The sequence below is a fragment of the Maniola jurtina genome, chromosome 23, assembly GCF_905333055.1.
Source record: "Maniola jurtina chromosome 23, ilManJurt1.1, whole genome shotgun sequence".
Classification (NCBI taxonomy): Eukaryota; Metazoa; Arthropoda; class Insecta; order Lepidoptera; family Nymphalidae; genus Maniola; species Maniola jurtina.
Genome location: NC_060051.1, coordinates 3922129 through 3943941, shown reverse-complemented (window position 1 = coordinate 3943941; position 21813 = coordinate 3922129). Strand labels below are relative to the sequence as shown.

At 36.7% G+C, this 21813-nt stretch overlaps 1 protein-coding gene and 1 long non-coding RNA gene across 7 annotated transcripts in view; one reads left to right on the top strand and one right to left on the bottom strand.

Moving 5' to 3' along the window:
* Nucleotides 1–21813, top strand: part of LOC123877355 (latrophilin Cirl) — a 494916-nt gene that overhangs the window by 363462 nt on the left and 109641 nt on the right. The gene's annotated exons all lie outside the window — the stretch shown is intronic.
* Nucleotides 20472–21525, bottom strand: LOC123877362. Its single transcript, XR_006798570.1, has 2 exons — nucleotides 20851–21525; nucleotides 20472–20807 (listed from the first exon to the last, which is right to left on the bottom strand). It is a non-coding gene; the product is annotated as an uncharacterized LOC123877362 (long non-coding RNA).

Below are 21813 nucleotides of genomic sequence, written 5' to 3'. Positions count from 1 at the left end.
CTTACTAACCGGTACTAGGTTAGTATACTCTTAAAGCGGCTACGCACTCATCCAATCCGAGTCCGTGAAAATACGGATATTAAAAACTTGGACCGAACTCGTATCTGATCCAAATCCCAGCTATTCAGTGGACATCTTTGACATATCTACGTCATATTCCCGATCTGAATCCGAGGCACATCGGAGATATTCTCACGGATGGAAAGAACTCGGATAACGGAAATCGGAGCTAGTTCGTAAGCTACAATACAAATAGTTCTATGACTACTTCGGAACGTATTTTCACGGATTCGAATCGCATGCAGTGCGTAATCGCCCTTACGGGATAACTTGAGAGCCTAGTGGTTAGTCTAGTAAGATGTGTGATTCAGGTTTATTAAAAATACCGTGGAACTCTTTGATTTTCCGGGATAAAAAGTAACCAATGTGTTAATCCAGGGTACAATCTATCTCCATTCTAAAGCCAAAAAACCTGTATCCACGTGAATGGTTTCGCGGCCATGAGCAAGTAGTAAATAGAAAAGAATAGATAGATATACCATAAATTCAGCCAATAACAACCATTATGATAGTTACAAAGTGTCACGTACAACAGACGGCTTCGTTCATCTAAGGCTGAGATCTATAGACCGCACTTTGACTTTGCTCAGACTAAAGACACTGTTAAAACGAAACAGCGCTATACCGCTGGCATAAATCTGTCTCGTTTTAACTGAAAAGTCTAAGCTAAGTCAAAGTGCGGTCTATAGATTTCAACCTAAGTGCGAAAAGGAAACTCAGGAAGAGAAGAAGAGCTGTAATGTGACAGTCACATCAATGTACAGTCACAATTTCTGTGCAAGCCCCGCTGTAAAGTTGCGCTTACAGACTAATAAACAGGCAAACTAGGCTTCATGTAAATGGAACCGGAGTCGGAATGGAACAGAAAAGAAGCCTAAGAGATACAGATAATTATATGAAGCACGCAAAACACGTTCAGACATCGAATTATACGGCAATGCAATTTAACGAACATATCTATGAAATATGTTAAAATGAACCATCTGTAGGTTAGAATAAACCGTATTGATACCAATGAGATGTTGTATTGCTAGAGCGTGCAATATTCTGCAAAATAGCCTCAACGTAATAATTTAAACGTCTTCGCATATTACACAGAATCGATGCGGACTCTGCTCTGACTACTATAAAGCATGAAAATGTGTGTAAATTAAACCTTATAACGTATTCCTTACGGTAGAATTATTTACATCCTTACAATCAAAAACCTAATTCCACATGGATGAAGTTGCGGGCATCATCTATTTGGTACCTGTCCTGTATACTAATATAGGCTACTTTTTATCTGAAGTTCCCTTGGGATTTTAAAAAACTTAAATTGACAGGGACAAAGACGCGAGCATTAATAAGAAGTTTAAAACAGATTAAATTATATTTATAGATTTACGTACGATGTAAGTTATACGTTCCAAGCAGAAAGCACGGACCAGCCTCTGAGCATTGATGAGGTTTGCTCCTCCAAAGATGACAATACCATCTCAATGCACTAGGTGTTAGAAATTTAAAATATTTTCTGGTTCAGGACCAGAGTTACCCACACACGGCGCGCTTTGTTGAATAATGGAATAAGCTCTGGCGAATATTCTCCTAGGATTTTGAATTTACTGTGATCCCGCGATATTAGATTTAGGTAAACAGGAATAATATTTATTCCACACTCTTGTTGAGGTCCCCGGGGTAAACATTTAAGTTTCTAATGTTCATTTCATACTGTAAAAGAAATCATAATTTTACTCATAATTTCAGTAATAATTTTCTATTCCATACTAATCCTTACTTAATATTATAAATGCGAAAGTGTGTCTGTCTGTCTGTCTGCTACCTTTTTACGATCCAAAAGTTTAACCGATTCAGACGAAATTTGGTACAGTGTTAGCTTATATCCCGGGGCCAGACATAGGCTACTTTTTATCCCGGAAAATCAAAGAGTTCCCGCGGGATTCCTAAAGACCCATCCGCTTAACCGATCATGTAGTTTATTAATGAGTAGATATAATATGTTTGATTATGTTCTCCAAAATAACAATAAATAACCTTTAAGCTTTTTTTACTTTCTATTTTTTTCATAATTTGAATATAGTAGTGGACTAGTAGCTACGTAGCGATAAAAAGTTTCTATAACTCTCCTAAATATTGCTCTTTGCCTACAGATTGGATAGTCTCTGAATGAATCAAATGTGACCGACAGACTGATAAACGCCGAGGTTATTACAATCACTGATATCAATTTTTTTTACTTTTGAGTAAGGAACTCTCAAAAAAAAACAAAAAGTCAAAAGTTATACTAATTCTGACAACTTTCGATGCTAATCCTCAAGTCGAATCCAAAAAGTTTTGAAGCAAGCGTATGATAACGTGATTACCAGTCTCTACTTCGTCATCCTAACTTGTTCGCGTCTCGATATCGCTGGAGACAGTAATTTAATCCCGGGGAATGTATCCCAGACCGCAATGGCGACGGAAGTCGGAGTAACGACTAGCGACTGCAACGTCTCGTGGTTTCTGTCGTCTCGCAGGGGGGTATTTGAGGACCCGCTTTATTGTTACTTTTTACCCGACTGTGGCAAAGCCAAAAGGAAGGGTTATGATTTTAGCACAGCAAATTTGAAAACTAAAACCCGACTGCGATCGTCTTAGTAAAGGCTGAAATATTACAGTAAAATTGTTTTTCTGTCGCTTGGTATATTTTAATGTTGTTGTACATTTATATTTATGAACTCAGATTTTTCTCCTCTTTCATTTGACATCTCACTCGATACAATAGCAACAAAAAAAATTTGGAGATCCCCACTTTTTTTCATGTAATATCCGTTAGGTCAATTTTTTCGTATAAAATGTAGCCTATGTCACCCGGACCTTTAAGACGAATCGATTGACACCTCATTCATCAAAATCGGCCCAGTAGTTTAGGCGCTACGGTGGAACACACAGAATCTGGATACAAACATACATACACACATACCTACATACATAGACTGCTAAAATTATAACTCGTCCATTTGGCTTTGCCGCAGTCGGGTAAATAGAAAAGAATTAATATTAGCTACGAGTATGGTAGACGTATCTAAAATTGGGAGGAGTATTGTAGATCCTTTCGTATTTCAGTCATCTCCTTTCTTCCTTTTTTTTACCCGACTACGGCAAAGCCGAAAAGAAGGGTTATGATTTTAGCAGTCTATGTATGTATGTATATATTTTTTTTTAAATTAAGAATGTTTAATATAACCATTTTACGATTTAAAAGGGGAAGCAAAGCCATTTAAATAAAACATAGCATGAGTTTTGGAGTTTTGTATTTGCTAATTTCGTCTTTGTAACATAAAACGTGAGTGGCATGTAACACATACAAGCGATTAGCGTCTAAGACAGCCGAAAATGAGTTCATCTCGTTACTTTGTTAAGTACATTACCAAAATTATACGCGTCCTTTGAAGATCACACGTCTAATTAATGTATAGTAATTAATTCACGCGCCGGTGGCTTCTGGAGCAACTTGGTCTGTGAGTTCGAGTGAATAGCATCTGTTGCGTCTGTTTCAATTGCTTTTTGTCGTGGTTTTTCCTTAACATTTTTATGTGCATGCAGTTCTATTAAAGAGGTTTTTGTTTTCGATGATAGCTTATGAGTTACCATTATAGATTGGCTTATTATCCACGCTTGGTTACATATAGGATACATTTCGATCAACATTAGATATGCGTAAAGAGTTTTTCGAGTATTTTTAACCCCCGACCCAAAAAGAGGGGTGTTATAAGTTTGACGTGTGTATCTGTGTATCTGTGTGTCTGTGTATCTGTGTATCTGTCTGTGGCATCGTAGCGCCTAAACGAATGAACCGATTTTAATTTACTTTTTTTTGTTTGAAAGGTGGCTTGATCGAGAGTGTTCTTAGCTATAATCCAAAAAAATTGGTGCAGCCGTTTAAGAGTTATCAGCTCTTTTCTAGTTTTCTTGTAGAAAAGAAGGTTACATAACCGTTAGGTTCATAAATATTATGTCAAGCTGTCAAGATGGACGTTGCCTTGATACATAATTATTTATTTGAAAATGATGTTTTGGAAAACTCAGATACTTTGTCGGGGGTGTTATAAATTTTTAATTTACACTTGTTATAATAAAAGCACAGGTGAGGTTTGCAATCAAATGCCAATTTGTCATACAGTAAAAAATGTCACTCTTATCTTGTGGTCACATTTTTACACATGAGATCCTTACGCATTGTTAAGGGGGTTCAAAAAGAATACATATGAACATGCTCTACCCATTGGACCCCCGACCCAAAAAGAGGGGTGTTATAAGTTTGACGTGTGTATCGTGTATCTGTCTGTGGCATCGTAGCTCCTAAACGAATGGACCTATTTTAATTTAGTTTTTTTTTGTTTGAAAGGTGGCTTGATCGAAAGTGCTCTTAGCTATAATTGAATAAAATCGGTTCAGTCGTTTGAAAGTTATCAGCTCTTTTCTAGTTTTCTTATAGAGGTTTAATTTTGTGTCGGGGTTTTTAAACTTTAAGTTATTATAGCTTATTGCATTGTCTTTATACTTACCTTGTCGATGTAGAACCAACCCCTCTCTGTTTTCATTTGAAGTTGCCAGCGTGCCTCATCGGTTTATATTGTTTGTCTTAGAAATTGGTTGTTTTCAAAACTCCATCCCTCATCTTTGTTATATTATAAAACTAAAAAGTAATCGAACTCGCTTTGTGTTTTGGAAAAGCTTTTAAGATTAAAAATATTCTATACAATTTAGCTGTGGGCTTAAACTTAATAGCTTTTTAGGGGTTATTTCAATGATTACACGGTTAATGTGTGCGTAAATCAGTAAAGTGTAAAGTTACGGTTCATAATTAGTTCTTCGACATAAAATCGGAGGATCTAACTGGCTAAGCAAGATTAACACGAATATTGTCGACATAGCAGACATTTTCATCCATATCCATACTATCCATACTTCAAACTAATATTATAAATGCAAAAGTGTGTCTGTCTGTCTGCTACCTTTTCACGGCCCAACAGTTTAACCGAATCTGACGAAATTGGTACAGGATTAGCTTATATCCCGGGGACGGACATAGGCTTCTTTTTATCCCGGAAAATCAAAGAGTTCCCACGGGATTCCCAAAAAGCCATCCGCTTAACCGATTTGTATGAAAGGTACCGAGGTAGCTTGCGTCCCTGTGATTGACATAGGCATCCGGGATAAAAAAAAATATCTCGGAAAATCAAACAGTTCCCACGGGATCTTTAAAAACCTAAATCCACGCGGACGAAGTCGCGGGCATCCTCTAGTTACAAGATGAAAACGGCAAAAAGTAGAGTACCAATGATATGCAAAATGTAAATTGAACAACTGTATAAAAGCTCTTGGAACTCATCAAGATATTTAAAGTTTCAAAGTCATAAAGATATGATATGCACGAATACTTGCTAAAGACGATATATTAAACTAAACGCCAATAGAAATCCAAAACCAAACTCGAGAGTACATAACATACAAAGTTCTCGAATCCGAGAAGATATATGAAGTTACCGCAAACCCACGGTGGAATTATGGAATTTAACCGAGACGGGATCGGTCCGACGGATGCGAATATCAAAACTTTACGGCAACTCCGACTAAAGTTAGTAAGTCGCTGCTCTAACCGCGGCCTCTTTGAAAAACCGGCCAAGTGCGAGTCAGACTCACGCACTAAGGGTTCCGTACTCGAATTTTGCACGATAAATCAAAAACTATTATACACAAAAATAAATAAAAATCTGTTTTAGGGTGTACAGGTAAATATGATACTTTCATATGATACCCCACTTGGTATAGTTATCTTATTTTGAAAATTGAAACACATTTTTAATTTTTTTTCAATGATGTAATCACAAATTCGCGGTTTGCAGATTTATTTCTGTAGTACTTGTGCTATAAGATCTACCTACCTACGTGATTGTAGGTCAACGGGAAGTACCCTATAGGTTTCTTGACAGACACGACGGACGGACAGACAGACAGACACACAGACAGAAAACAAAGTGATCCTATAAGGGTTCCGTTTTTCCTTTTGAGGTACGGAACCCTAAAAATAAATTGTCTGCACTTCAAAGGTACCTATAGTTGTACAAAGAATATGACAACTATTTGTTGGTACATCCTTCACAACTTTATTTTAGACTTGGTGGTAAATCATTCAAATATTTATACGAAGTTGTATTCGCGTGGATTTAGGTTTTTAAAAATCCCGTGGAAACTCTTGGATTTTCCAGGATAAAAGTTGCCTATGTCAGTTTCTGGGAGGCAAGCTACCTATACACCCATATAAATCGGTTAAACGGATGGGCCTTTAAGAATCCCGTGGTAACTCTCTGATTTTCCGGGATAAAAAGTCTATGTCCTTCCCCGGATGTAAGCTAACTCTGTACCGTTCATCAAAATCGGTTAAACTGTTGGTCCGTGAAAAGCTAGCAAACAGACAGACAAACAGACAGATAGACACCCTTTCATATTTATATTTATATTATATTCATATTTCATATGGAGTATGGATATGGATTTTTCGACGGCTAACGTTAACGACTCCATCATAAGAAAGCTCAGCCACTCAGCAGGCGATGGAGAGAGCTATACTTGGAGTTTTCTCTACGTGATCAAATCAGAAATGAGGAGATCCGCAATGGGCAATCCCGTTGGGCGAGTCAGACTCGCGCACTGAGGATTCCGTACGTGGGTATTTTTTTGACATTTTGCACGATAAATCAAAATATCTTATGCATAAAAATAAATAAAAATCTGTTTTAGAATATACAGGTAAAGCCCTTTCATATGATACCCCACTTGGTATAGTTATCTTACTTTGAAAATTGAAAATAAAATTATGTGGTTTTAAAATTACAGGAGCTCAAAGATTTGTATGTGATTTTTTAAGACCGCGTAACTTTGTAACCGAATATTTTAACAGAAATCTAAAAACCCACAGGCATAGATATTAGTTTCTAGAATATGTCTGCAAAATTTCATGGACTTTGGATGCTTATTATTCAAATGAAATTGGAACTACGTTTGTATGGAGCGAGTGACGGAGAGACCCCTCCATCTTTTCACTATTTTCGTAATTTTGTAATTAATGTAAGCTAAGACTTTAATAATTGAAGATGAATAACCTCAACCATAATATAATATGTTATTTAAATGTTGGAATACATTGTAGCCAGTCCAATTAGTCTTCTGTATGAAATTTCGTATTTAAATAAACGTGGAAACGCAACAGTAAATTCGTTCGGTAATTTCTTGGAAAATGCAAGGCACGATGGTTCGCTTCGTATTTGAATGTAAGCAGAATTTAGATCCAAGACATGTTTATAGGCACCGTGGAGTATACAAACGGGTACTGAGTCATAGAGCAAGATCCCAGCACCACCAGACATTACGTATTTTCTGAGAAACAAATGAGATCGAGTAGTGACTATTGTTAGTGTGTACTACTAAAGTACGCATATTTGCTAGCTTGTGCCGAAGGCCTATTATTATTAGCTGCTAAAGTTACCTACGTAAAAACAAATGTCTAAGTGATTATTATGTATGTTTTACAAAATATTATTAATAATGAATGTTCAATACTGCTAGATACTTTCCTTTGGCGGTAAATACTGCCAGACGCTTCAAAGCTCACAAAAACTTATCGAATTTTACTAATAGTCTGAATCGTAATTTATATTATTATGACACTCAAAAAATACACATGAAAATCGGCACTTAGACTTTGAAAAAGTGAGTAATGTGTTTACATACCTTTACCAGCTGATATATTTAAATTGACCATCGGTAGTAATATATATAATACAATAGCAAATATGCATACATTTAAAGTACACATTACCACTACTTTATATAATAAATTGTGTGGGACACATTTTGTTTCTCGGGAAATAAGTAACGTCTGGCAGCACTGGGATCTTGGACCGTTTACAAACGGGCACTAAGTCATGTTACGATGCGACGAACTAATACCGACGACACTAATGTGTTTATTGTCAGAATATAAACCGATTATTTATATCTTCATGTACTTAGCTCCTTTAACAGGGCTCTCTCCGTCACTCGTTTCCACTCGTTTCATACAATTGTAGTTCCAATTTCATTTGAATATTAAGCAACCAAAGCCCATGAAATTTTGCAGACATATTCTAGAAACTAATATCTGTGTCTGTGGTGTTTTAGATTTTTCTAAAAATATGTAATTTTAAAATTACAGGGGCTCAAAGATTTGTATGAAAATTTCAAGACCGCGTAACTTTGAAACCGAATATTTTAACAGAAATCTGGAAAACCACAGACATAGATATTAGTTTCTAGAATATGTCTGCAAAATTTCATGGACTTTGGTTGCTTAATATTCAAATGAAATTGGAACTACGATTGTATGAAACGAGTGGAAACGAGTGACAGAGAGAGCCCTCTTAACGGGCTTTTGGCCTTAGAAAAATCATGCAAAAGGAAGTTACATGCTATAAGTCATAAGTCATAACAATTTTAAAAAAGATTCTTCTGGTCTGTCTTTTATGATAATCTAAAGACTATTGCTAGATCTTCACCAATTTTAAATATGAATAATCTGACGGTGTTGGGCTTAGAATTAAAAAAATAATTATTGAAGTCTTATCAGATCTAACGTAAAGTATATTATAGTTATGGAGAAACATCCCAGAAATTGAAAACAGAACCAACTCCTTCATGTTCAGTAAAATCCATCGATATGTTTCACATCTACTGTTATCAGAAATTTTTAGGGTTCCGTATTTCCACAGAAAAAGGAATCCTTATAGGATCAGATCGTTAACTGTCAGGTAATTCAAGACCCGTCAAGGGAATCAGAGCTTATAGAGTAGTTCTCGTTGACCTATAAACATGAATTATGGCAGGCAGCAATCAATGTCTTATAGCAAAAGTAATTGGTGTTACATCACAAAAAAATGTTATTTCTTGTACGATGGAGCGGAACCCTTCTTGTAGGAGACCAACTCGCACTTGACCGGTTTTTTAAAACTCCTACATAGGTATACGCTTGACTGTTATCACACCAAAGGATGCCTTAGAAAACGGTTGCCTAGAAGGTGCCTAATCACTCTTATTTTTACATTCCTAAGCAAGCAACTAATTCCATTATCATAATTATCATTATTATCATATCATTATGATAAATATCATTATATCATTTAAGTCCAGTTTATTCGTAGCAACTTTAAAATAATAATAAGTACCTGAGCTCCAGAGAAATGTTATTTTCTTCTGATTACTTTGAAACATTTATTCGACAACTAATGATTTATTTTATTTTATTTATTTTGATGATGATTTTATTAATTATCATAATGGAATAAGTTGCTTGCTTAGATGGAAAACCAATGATATATTTAACGTCTTCTGAATATGATAGGATAAATTCCCAGCGGATTTAGTAAATACATTAATTCAGTTCTATTGCATATTCCAAAACGAAGTTAACAGTTCAACGACGTTATTTGGTACCATATAACCAAGTTTGTCAGACTAAAACTGTACCTTAAACCGCTTGCCATCTTAGCATCCGAGTTATACACAATAATCATATGCAAAGTGATCATTAAGTATGCGGGTTGCATCTAACGTTGCAGTTGAAATGTTAAACCTACCTTCAGTATACTATATGAATTCATGCTCGCCTGATAAAGGATTGCGGATCCTATTTTACATACGTTCTACATCATTTTTATCACTTTTGAATTTCTTTTGATCAAAACCACCATCTAAAATTGCGACCATTTTACATGCAAAATTAGTTTCTTCTTTTTAAGTCCAGTTTATTCGTAGCAACTTTAAAATAATAATTAGTACCTGAGATCCAGTGAAATGTTATTTTTAATCCCCGACCCGAAAAAAGGGGTGTTATAAGTTTGACGTGTGTATCTGTCTGTGGCATCGTAGCTCCTAAACAAATGAACCGATTTTAATTTCGTTTTTTTTCCTATAATCCAAGAAAATCGGTTCAGTCGTTTGAAAGTAATTAGCTCTCTTCTACTTACTGTAACCTTCACTTGTCGGGGTGTTATAAATTTTTAATTTACACTTGTTATCACTTTTGAATTTCTTTTGATCAAAACCACCATCTAAAATTGCGACCATTTTACATGAAAAATTAGTTTCTTCTTTTTAAGTCCAGTTTATTCGTAGCAACTTTAAAATAATAATAAGTACCTGAGCTCTAGAGAAATGTTATTTTCTTCTGATTACTTTGAAACATTTATTCCACAAAGGAATAGCTTTTATAAAAGCTAGTCTAACCAAAAGAAAATCAATTTCGATATATTTCGATAATGTTTATTTGTGTTTCAGGTTCCGTAACTCAAAAGGGGAAAAGGCACCTTTATAAATAAAAAGAAAATTAATAAATAAATGTTCTTTATTTCAGGCAAATTGTACCCATATTACAGAAGTCAAATACAAAATTTGAATTAAAAATAAATGGCTCTTTCAAAATCAATGATTGCGTCCGTCAAGACCCGTCAAGGGAATTAAAACCCATAGGGCACTTCCTGTTGGCCTAGAAACATGAAAGGCACGTTGCAATGTCTTACAGCCCAAGGAGGTAAAGGGAACAATCCGAAAACCGCGAATTTGTCGTTACATCATAAAAAAGTGTTTTTTCTTGTACGGAACCCTTCGTGTGTGAATCCAATTCACACTTGACTGGTTTTTTTTTACCCGACTGCGGCAAAGTCAAAAGGAAGGGTAATGATTTTAGCAGTCTATGTAATGTATACATGTGTGTATGTTTGTATCCAGATTCTGTGTGTTCCACCGTAGCGCCTAAACTACTGGGCCGATTTTGATGAGTGAGGTGTCAATCGATTCGTCGTAAAGGTCCGGGTGACATAGGCTACATTCCATAAGAAAGAATTGACCTAACGGACGATTACATGAAAAAAAGTGGGGGTCTCCAAAAAATTTTTTTGCTATTGTATCGAGTGGGTGTCAAATGAAAGAGGAGAAAATTTTGAGTTCATAAATATAAACGTACTACAACATTAAAATATACCAAGCGACAGAAAAACAATTTTACTATAATATTTCAGCGTTTATTAAGACGATCGCAGTCGGTTTTAGTTTTTAACTTTATCTTGTTGAAACTTTTTCATTAGTCTCAACAAGTTGATTCCGAAAAACAATCATGTGGCCGAAGACCTTTCGTAGTAATCGATTCAACATGAATAATTCTATGTCCCATTCGTTTCGGAATTGAATTGCGAATGCGAATCAATCGATACGTTTCCAATTTTATGACACAAACAAATGCCTTCACGTCATATTATTGATATCAAGCAGAAAAACGTGTTACTGTCTGCCTCGGTGTCATTGCCATCCTACTATATTATGTATCGCCAATTAGTCCTTTATATTGACGACATTTCTAAATATCAGATTCCATAATAATCCATACTTATACTTAATATTATAAATGCGAAAGTGTGTCTGTCTGTCCGTCTGCTACCTTTTCACGGCCCAACAGTTTAACCGATTCTGACGAAAGGTACAGGGTAAGCTTATATCACGGGGACGGACATAGGCTACTTTTCATCCCGGAAAATCAAAGAGTTCCCATGGGATTCCTAAAGACCCATCCGCTCAATCGATTTGTATGAAAGGTACCGAGGCAACATGTTATTGACATAAACAATTTTTTATCCCGGAAAACTAAACAGGATCTTCAAAAACCTACATCCACGCGGACGAAGTCGCGACCATCCTCTAGTATCTAAAACAAAATAATAATGTCCTCCTGAGTCCACGGCGGCCAATCTTCATGTAGGTATATTAGCCAACTGCGCGGAAGGTCTAAGGCTGAGATCTATAGAGCGCACTTGAGTTTGCTCAGACTTAAGACACTGTTAAAACGAGACAGCGTTATACCGCTGGCATAAATCTGTCTCGTTTTAACTGAAACTTAAGTCCAAGCAAAGTCAAAGTACTATCTATAGATTTCAACCTTACAGTGCTCAAGTTTGTGCTCAAACACAGATGCATTCTAGTGCATGCTATTCCCTCGGTCTCATAACCCGATGGGACGGAAATCCGACACCACCGGAGAAAGAGCAGGCGCAGGAAGATGGCTCTACGTTTTCTCTGAAGCACGAACTATTTAGATTCTCGTCTCTAACGATTATACTTAAACAACTTTAAAATCGATCCACGAATGAATAAACCTTCATGATTTTACGATCTACTATTTCAAACTAAACTCAAGGAGCACAGAACGTATCTCCCATTTTGGAAGTTATTGGCTTAAAAATGTTTGAAAGAGACATTAATGTCATCCCTAACTTCGGTACGAAAGCAATAACACTGCGATATCGATAATCGACGTCTATCATGCAATCATCCCGATTACTGGATTCGAATAAATGACAAGCGACCCTACAATTTAAGAGGGGTCTCTCCGTCACTCGCACCATACAAATGTAGTTTGGATCCCACTTGAAAGCTAACCAATCAAACGTAATGAAATTTTGTAGATGTGGATTTTGTAAGGGCGGTCACTGAAAACTGTTAGGGCGTCTGATACCTCAGATATTCGCACTAGAGGTTTGTGTCTGTAGGGCCCGACGACGTCACAATACAAGCTGAATGGCCTACCTGTTCGAGGTCTTGCACTACTGTAGGTACAAGACTTAATAGTGCCTTCACTATGTAAAATATAATTCATGCCTAGAATAAACATTTTTCTATTCTATTTCTATTCGATGATATTCTATTAAAATTCGATCTAATTTTGTACGAACGCTAAATCGCTTGGCAGCACGGTTTTGCCGGAAAGGTGGAAACTAGCCAAGGCCGAAGCCTCCCACAAGACCAGACTAGAGATAATTTAGAAAATATAAAGTCCCATGTTAAATGGCAAGAATCGAACTCGGAACCTCTCCCAAGACCACAGCGCTTGCCACTGTGCAAGGGAGGTCGTCAATAAAAACCAAACTACGTTATTTTTTTATTTCTTTTTTTATTCACTATAGGCAAGCGCTTGACCACAATCACACCTGATGGAAAGTGATGATATGGTCTAAGATGGGACGCGTTTACCTAGAAGGTGCCTATTCACTCTTGTTTTAAAGATACCCGGATTGTGATTGGTAGGAAGAAACACAGATCGCGGAAGAGTATTCCAAACCTTACCAAACCAAACGTTAGTATGGAGCGAGTGACAAAGAGAACCCTGTTAAGGGGAAGATGAATGTTGAGTGCAGACGATTTTGATTGATAGTCCAATAAATGCCCTGAACTGTGGCCGCGCTGTCAGACCAGAGTTCAATTTAGATTTCTATTGTGTCGTTTTTGCGTCTATCCCTTAACGGAAATGGTGGTGCGCATAAATGAATAAACCGGTTTAGTGTTTTGTTTTCGGATTTTTTAGATGTCTGCGGATTTGAATTTGCAAATGGTGAACCTACCTTGAAATTGGGCAGCTCAATTTTAGGCTTCCGTAACTGAAGGGTACCAATAGGACCCTTTTACTAAGCCTCCACTGTCCGTCCGCCCGTCTGTCTGTCTGTCAGCGACCTGAATCTCATGAACCCATCCATGAATCCATGAATTGGTGGAGTGTTGAAATCTTTGCAGAATGTGTATTTCTATATAATGTGTCTGCTATATAACAACAAATAATAAAAAAAATCAAAATAGCCGCCATGTAAAATTAAAAAATCAAACGGCTTGAACGATGTACGAAACTCTAAAAAAAACATTGAACAAGAACATGAATTAAAAAAAAAAAATGTGGTTTAATCGCACGGTTTAATATGTATTTTTTTTTACTTTTTAGTTCGTCTTTTGGCAGGACATGGTGTTTTTTTTATAATTTTTTTTAATAATGATTTGTTTTTGTTGATTCTGATATTTCGCAATTTGGACGTAATTTCTTATTAGTTATTCATCATCATCATCAGCCTGTGGATGTCCACTGCTGGACATAGGCCTTCCCTAAAGAGCACCACCACACCCGGTCCTCAGCCTTCCTCATCCAGCCACTTCCTAGCCACGTTTAGTTAGCCAATTACCTAGTTATTAGTGTGCTTGTTTTTATAAATATTTATTGTAAGGTTAGTGGATTTTTCTTGAATTGTTATTGTAATGAATAAATAATAATGAGAAGAAGAGATGACAGTTAATTTCTTTGTTCATGATAAAGTTCTTGCACAATTTCTAAACTATCCCTCATAAAGTCTTCCTTTATGATAATCCCTCAAGCCAACTCGCTGGATTTCGAAATTTTAACAAGTTTAAACTGAAAAATACGGGCACAACTAAAACTAACGTCTCTGTTCCATATCCCAGTGCACAAACTGAATTTTCCGCGGTTTCCTACGAAATTACAAAGTCACTTCTTTGTCGGGCTCTCAGTTTATTTACACAATCTTCCGACTATTCCGCGTCAACTAATCCACAAGAAACCTTAATAAACATAACAAAAACGTACATTTTTTCCACCGTTGTACCATAACATGAATTATTCGCGCACGACCCAGCAGATTTTTCTGCGGGCGCAAAAATGTTTCTATCCTCGCAAGCAATTTTGATACTTCGTCACTGGTCGTTACAGTCATTTTCGCTTGCAATGTTTTGTGATTTTGACGTGAGTGGGAGGCTGTAAATTCGTTTTCCTTTTAATATACGGGTTGGAAGATAAATCGTGAGAGACATTGGGTATGATTGATAGCATGCACGTTTAAATTCGACCACTGGTATTGGTTACTGCTATGGTTGGTTTTAATGGGGTCATTACTACTATGGGTACCGCTATTGTGATTGATAAAATAACAAGTTAGTTCTGAATAACTTTATAGGGACTTCATTAAATTAATTCTCTGAAATCTCGAGAATTTCACGGTCTACTTATTTGGAACATATTAACTAGCTGATGCCCGCGACTTCGTCCGCGTGGATTTACATTTTTCAAAATCCCGCGGGAACTCCTTGATTTTACGGGATAAAAAGTAGCCTATGTGTTAATCCGGGGTATAATCTATCCCCATTCCAAATTTCATCCAAATCCGTTCTGTCGTTTTTTCGTGATTGAGTAACAAACATCAAAACTTTCACATTTATAATATTAACTAGAGGATGCCCGCGACTTCGTCCGCGTGGATTTAGGTTTTTAAAGATCCCGTGGGAACTGTTTGATTTTCCGGGATAAAATGCCTATGTCAATTACAGGGACGCAAGCTACCTCGGTACAAAATTTCGGAATTATATGCGTTTAAAGTAAGTAAATATCACTTGTTTTAACGGTGAAGGATAACATCGTGAGGAAACCTGAGTTCCCTACAATGCTCTCAAAGGTGTATAAAGTCTACCAATCCGCACTTGGTTAGCGTGGTGGACTATGGCTTAAACCCTTCTCACTCTGACAGAAAACCTATGCTGAGTACTTTTTTTAACAAAAAAAAACCTACATTCAGACCAATAATGTAAGTTGAATGAGTCTTTTAAAAACAATTGTATTTGAAAAATCAAAATGAGTTTTTGTGTGCCCTGGGACTGATTGAGGCAGATCAATCGAATAAATAAAAAACCAGCCAAGTCCGAGTCAGACTCGTGTACCGAGGGTTCCGTACTCGGGTATTTTTGGACGATGAATCAAAAACTATTATGCATAAAATAAATAAATATCTGTTTTAGACTCTACAGGTAAAGCCCTTTTGTATGATACCCCACTTGTTATAGTTAACTTACTTTGAAAATTGTATTTTTTTTTTGTTATGTATCGACAAATTCACGGTTTTCGCATTTTTTCCTTTACTTGTGCTCTAAGACCTACCTGCCAAATTCCAGATTCTAGGTCAACGGAAAGTACCCTATAGGTTTTCTTGACGACAGAGGGACGGACAGACAGACAGACAGATAGTAAAGTGATCCTATAAGGGTTCCGTTTTTCGGTACGGAACCCTAAAAAGGGGCTCGATTCAGATTTCAGACGGGGGTCAATCAATTCGTGTTCACAAAACCACGACTATTGTTTTTTTTTTTCTACTTTGCTAGATTGATTGGTATATGACATTTATGGCATTTGGATTAGACTTCATGATATGAGACATATTTTATGGTATTTGAATTAGATTTTGCGTTTTTTTGTTAATTCCTTTGTTAACACCCCTATGAAATCAACGTAGTGAAACTATAAAGATTAGTTTGTAAAGGCCAGCACAAACAGACGGATTGGAGTGGAGTCTTATCCTACTAATATGATAAATATGAAAGTGTGGATGTTTGTATGTCTGTTACTCAATCACGCAAAAACGGCTGAACGGATTTGGAAGTTTGGAATGGAGATAGATTATACCCTGAATTATCACATAGGCTCCCGGAAAATTAAAGAGTTCCCGCGGGATTTTGAAAAATGTAAATCCACGCGGGAAGTCGCGGACATCAGCTAGTCTTTTGATTAGATAAATTCAGCTTTATGTGTTTTAGCATACAGTTGAATTTGGTATATCTGCTGAACTCGTCAGTCTTTTCAAACAAAAAAGAAATCAAAATCAAGATAACCCGGAAATTACACATCAAATAAACGACGCTACGTTTGAAATATTACAAGTAGGCTGTATGGAGAAAAAGTACACCAATATATGACACTATGTTTGCTTCTGGTCGTGACGTGTATGACTATGTGAGGAAATTAAATGTCGTATGTGAAGACAAGACTGAAATCTGTGAAACGTTAGCCTTTGTAAACTAGACTCGTCACTTTGAAGTCTATCGTCTTTCTATCCATACTAATATTATAAATGCGAAAGTGTGTCTGTCTGTCTGTCTGTCTGCTACCTTTTCACGACCCAACCGTTTAACTGATTCTGACGGGTACAGGGTTAGCTTATATCCCGGGGACGGACATAGCCTACTTTTTATCCCGGAAAGTCAAAGAGTTCCCACGGGATTCCTAAAGACCCATCCGTTCAACCGATTTGTATGTTTGGTACTGAGGTAGCTCGCGTCCATTTTATTGACATATACAACTTTTTATCCCGGAAAACCAAACAGTTCCCATGGGATCTTCAAAAACCTACATCCACGCGGGTGAAGTCGCGGGCATCCTCTAGTATCCCTATTTATCATGTAGAGGGGACGTGTGGCCTAGTTGCAGCGACGCATATCAATCGATTGTGGTTGTTAAGCAACGTTGACCCAAGTCGGCAATTGGATGGGTTACCGACTTTGGAGGAGAAGAGAGACTTTGCCAGGCGATTTAGGGTTCCAATATGAGACCGTTAGAAACCGATGGGAGATATGTACGGGTTTAATGAAACTTCCGTACCCTTTCCAAATTAGCCCGCTTCCATCTTAGACTGCATCATCACTTACCACCAGACGAAATCGCAGTCAAGGGCTAACTTGTACCGGAATTTAAAAAAGGAGCAAACAAGGGCGGAAGTGTAAGGTGAAGCGAGCTAACATCAGTGTATTTTTTTCTAACAAATCCGATTGAACAACATGCCTATATAAAAGAGTATAAAATAAATAAGTGGGTATTTGCCTACAAAGCTGATATGTCGATGTCAGATTTCCGGTTCCTTTGTACCGGAAATGGGAGCGACGTATCGCGAATCGCATAAATCTTGCAATCTTTAAATGTTCCGAGCGATGTCCGCACTGAAAATTGTGGAGAACCATTTTCAACGGAAAAACTTCTTGGGGTTTACATTGTACACAAACTAAGGAAAAAAGTATAAGAATAAAGTAGTAAAGGAGAGAAGTATTTCGACAGCCTCTTGCATCGTCTGAATCCAGTGGCTCCTTGCGAGTCGTTTGATATTGTATAGAAGCAGACGATACTTTGCGGAAGTCCATGATATACAACGAATCAAAAGCTTAATTAAAAAAAAAAAAACAAAATTAAAAATATTTTTATTCAATTAAACGTTTACAAGTGCTTTGAATCGTCAAAATAATCTACCACTGGTTCGGACTGCCGTTCCTATCGAGAAGAACTAGCCAGAAACTCAGCGCTTGCTCTTTTCAAATATTCAATTTACAATTTGCTATAATAGGTACGCTAAAAAAGGCAAATCTGTATGGTAAGACTTAGAAGTAACTAAAAGACTGATGCTAAAAGACTGATGTGGTAAAAACTAAGAAGTATGCGAAGACTTTGCAATTGTGCATTGTAAGGTCTACATCTCCTGGATGCCCCGGTGTTGGAGCAAAGGTGCGTCGAGTGTGTTCTGGTGTGTGGGGGTACTTATTTGGGCTTGGGGCTTGCTTTGCGGCTGGCTTTTCCTCCATGCTTAGCAGTGGGGGGGGGGGGGGGGGGGTTTTACATGTCGCATGCTTGCATGTTGTACCATACAGAATTGTCTTTTTAGCATATTATAGCAAATTAAGCTTTTGATTCTTTCACTCGTTTGATGTCGCCTGTGCACTAAAATCCGAATAGGTACCTAGTGGGGGTCTCTGCCAGATTTGCGCTTTCTGTTGCGAGGTCGTCATTTCAGCACCTTGGGACCTCAACGTCGTCTATCAGTCCCTCGAACTATGCGCCCTTTGTATCTGTTTCATATTTTAGTAGCCTGAAAAATACACATTAAGTGTACTTAATTTTTTTCTTGAGGAAAAAAGAATACGCTCAACAAGTAACAATCTTGTAGCTATCAGGTTGAAAACAGCGTGGTCTAACCTGCAGGGTGATTCACAATGTCTAAAGTTGCCTTCAAACTACGGAAATATAATATAATATATAAATATCGCTCACGCTACTTTTAAATGTCACTGTTCACACTTAGATGTAATATTATTACATCGAACAGTGTGAACAGTTATATTTAAAAGTGGGGTGAGCGATATTTATATATTATATTATATTCCGTAGTTTGAAATCAACTTTACTGTACAACCAACCAACCTCAGTGGCTATCATTCAGTGTTTGACACTGAGTTAGCGAATCACCTAGCTAGTTTTCTTCTGTAGAATGTAGGAACTCTCGTGTAGTTAAAATCAATACAGGAAACATTACAATGCTTGTCACACCCCATATAATACAATGTACGATATTTTCATAACCTACTGCAATAGGTGCGTTTAATATCTAATTATTACCATGACAATACCAGAATTGAGGTAAAACGAATTGTGATCTTAAAAAATAAGAAATAAGAGTGATTTTTGTGCGTGCGTCGGTCACACATTTTCACCTAAAGTGGCAATTCGATTCGCATATGGCCCGAAGATTACAACCACATGCGCTGATATCGTATTTGAGCATTCGTATTGTATTTAGTGGTATTAACGCTCGGAAATTAATGGGGGAATAGAAAATGTGTTCCCTGATCATTTAGGAATGGCCAAATATCATCATCGTCGATCAATAGGACTAGGTTCCTATCGGTTTTTAACCCCCGACCCAAAAAGAGGGGTGTTATAAGTTTGACGTGTGTATCAGTGTATCTGTCTGTGGCACCGTAGCGCCTAAACTAATGAACCGATTTTAATTTAGTTTTTTTTGTTTGAAAGGTGGGCTTGATCGAGAGTGTTCTTAGCTATAATCCAAGAAAATCGGTTGAGCCGTTTGAAAGTTATCAGCTCTTTTCTAGTTACTGTATAGTTACTGTAACCTTCACGTCTTGTCGGGGGTGTTATAAATTTTTAATTTACACTTGTTCGAACTATGTATCTTGCCCATAGCAACTTCAGCATCGCAACCAACCCGTTGAGCTATTATAACTAATAATAATTTATAATACATACGTCATATAGGTACCTACATATAATATAATTCGCATATACTAACTGTAATACTGTTGAAGATACTTGAAATACGATTCCAATTAGTAGCAAAATTCAAAGCACAAAAGCGGAATTATTAGTACAGGCAAAATGATCTAAATAATAATATTAATACTAGTACTATACTGTAATAAACCAAACGGATATAATTGCAAACTAATGTATTAGAGGAACACACGGCTTTGTTAGGTACCGTAGAGTTCCCTAACTTCGTCTGCTTTTGACCGTTTTTTCAAATTTTCCGCCAATCGGATGTAAAAAAATCTGTTATGTCTGACAAACATCGTCCAATGGTAATAGTTCTTTTTATGTGTGTATGAAAGTGTACCTACTGTTTATAGTTTAGGCAAGCTAATGACCGTTAAAAAAATAGACGAAGTTAAGGCGAAATTCCAAACTTCATCTATGCATAGGAAATTTATTTTAAACATAATGCCAATTTTATCAAAAAAATATAAATAAGATAAAATTATTCAAAAGTCCAAATACACTATCTTAATTTGCCTTTTAATTTTATTTATTTTATACTTTTATTTAGGTAGACGAAGTTAGGTCGTACTTTGTCCAAAATCGTTCTTAAATTCAGGGGTGGCACAAAGGTATCGTAAATAAAAATTAAATATGATGAATGAATTAAACACTTTAATCGTAGTACCTAATAAAAAAAACTTATTCTTATGTTTTCATCTATAATATTATTATCTATTTCGATGTATTCTGTTTTCTGTTCACCATCGCTGTTCTCTTTGTCATCTTCATTAAAGTTTGATCCACATGAACTGCTACTGTCATGAACTGTGTAGTTATCTTCTTCTTCATCAGAACTTCCTTCAACGAATAGACGATTCTTTACCGGTGTTATAACTTTTTTTGGCTTCATCTTTGGCATATCTTCATCATCATCGTTAACAGTGCACGATTTCTGTGGCGTAAAATAAGCAGTTTGCAATGACGTTTTCTGTGCGCTCCATTGATTTAATCATTAAATCAATGGAGCGCACAGAAAACGTCAATCATTCAATTTAAAACACCTTAAATGCGCCAGAAATCAACTCTTTTATCAACTTACTTTACATTTTGTTATGTAGGAAATACATAGTTATTTATACAAAATATATCTACGTTTTGGTAATTATTCAGATACATAACAGTTTTAAATAGGTATAGAGGGTATAGAGTAAGAAAAAATACAGACCAGGTACTTTTTCATATAAGTATAGTACAAAAAAAAAAACATAAGTTCTTATTCTAATTTTGACGACCCTAAGGGCAGACGAAGTTTGAACAACATCACATTACAGATTGTATCCTAACATTGTCTGCCCTAATATTTCTGTAGTTAACGAACATATCTGAATGATTTTTTTAATTTTGGTAATGGATTATATGAGTAAACTGTAGTAAAGATTTAAAAAACTTACCTCCAAGCAGTATTGAGTAATGACACAAATTTTCGGGGTCGGTAAAAAAGAAGCGTGTGCGTGATCCGAAGTTACTCACGATTGTGACAAAATGGCCGCCAATATTTTGACAAATGACATTGCAATGTTGCCATGATTAAATATGTATACTTCCCAAATCACTACAATTAGTGTTTCCTTAAAAGGAAAAAAAATATTGAATTTTTTAAATTTTAGCCGATGTTAGGTATATAAGTTGAAGTTAGGAGACTCTACGGTACTGTGTTGCGGTTTAGAAGCGTATGTGGCTTGTAAAATTTAAGGTATAGTACGCGACATTTTGAGATGGCAATCGGGGTGGGGACACCCTGCACACCCATACAGCCCCTTTTTTTTTAATCGCTGGGGAGTACTATTACGCATCCCTCCCCGGAAGCCAGCCAGCCAGCCGTAGACAAACCAGCCAGCCAGCCGTAGACCAACCAGCCAGCCAGCCAGCTGAGGGAGGTATGTGGGACTCACCGACCCTAACTTCCCGCTAACTCGGTGCGGAATAGCGCCCAA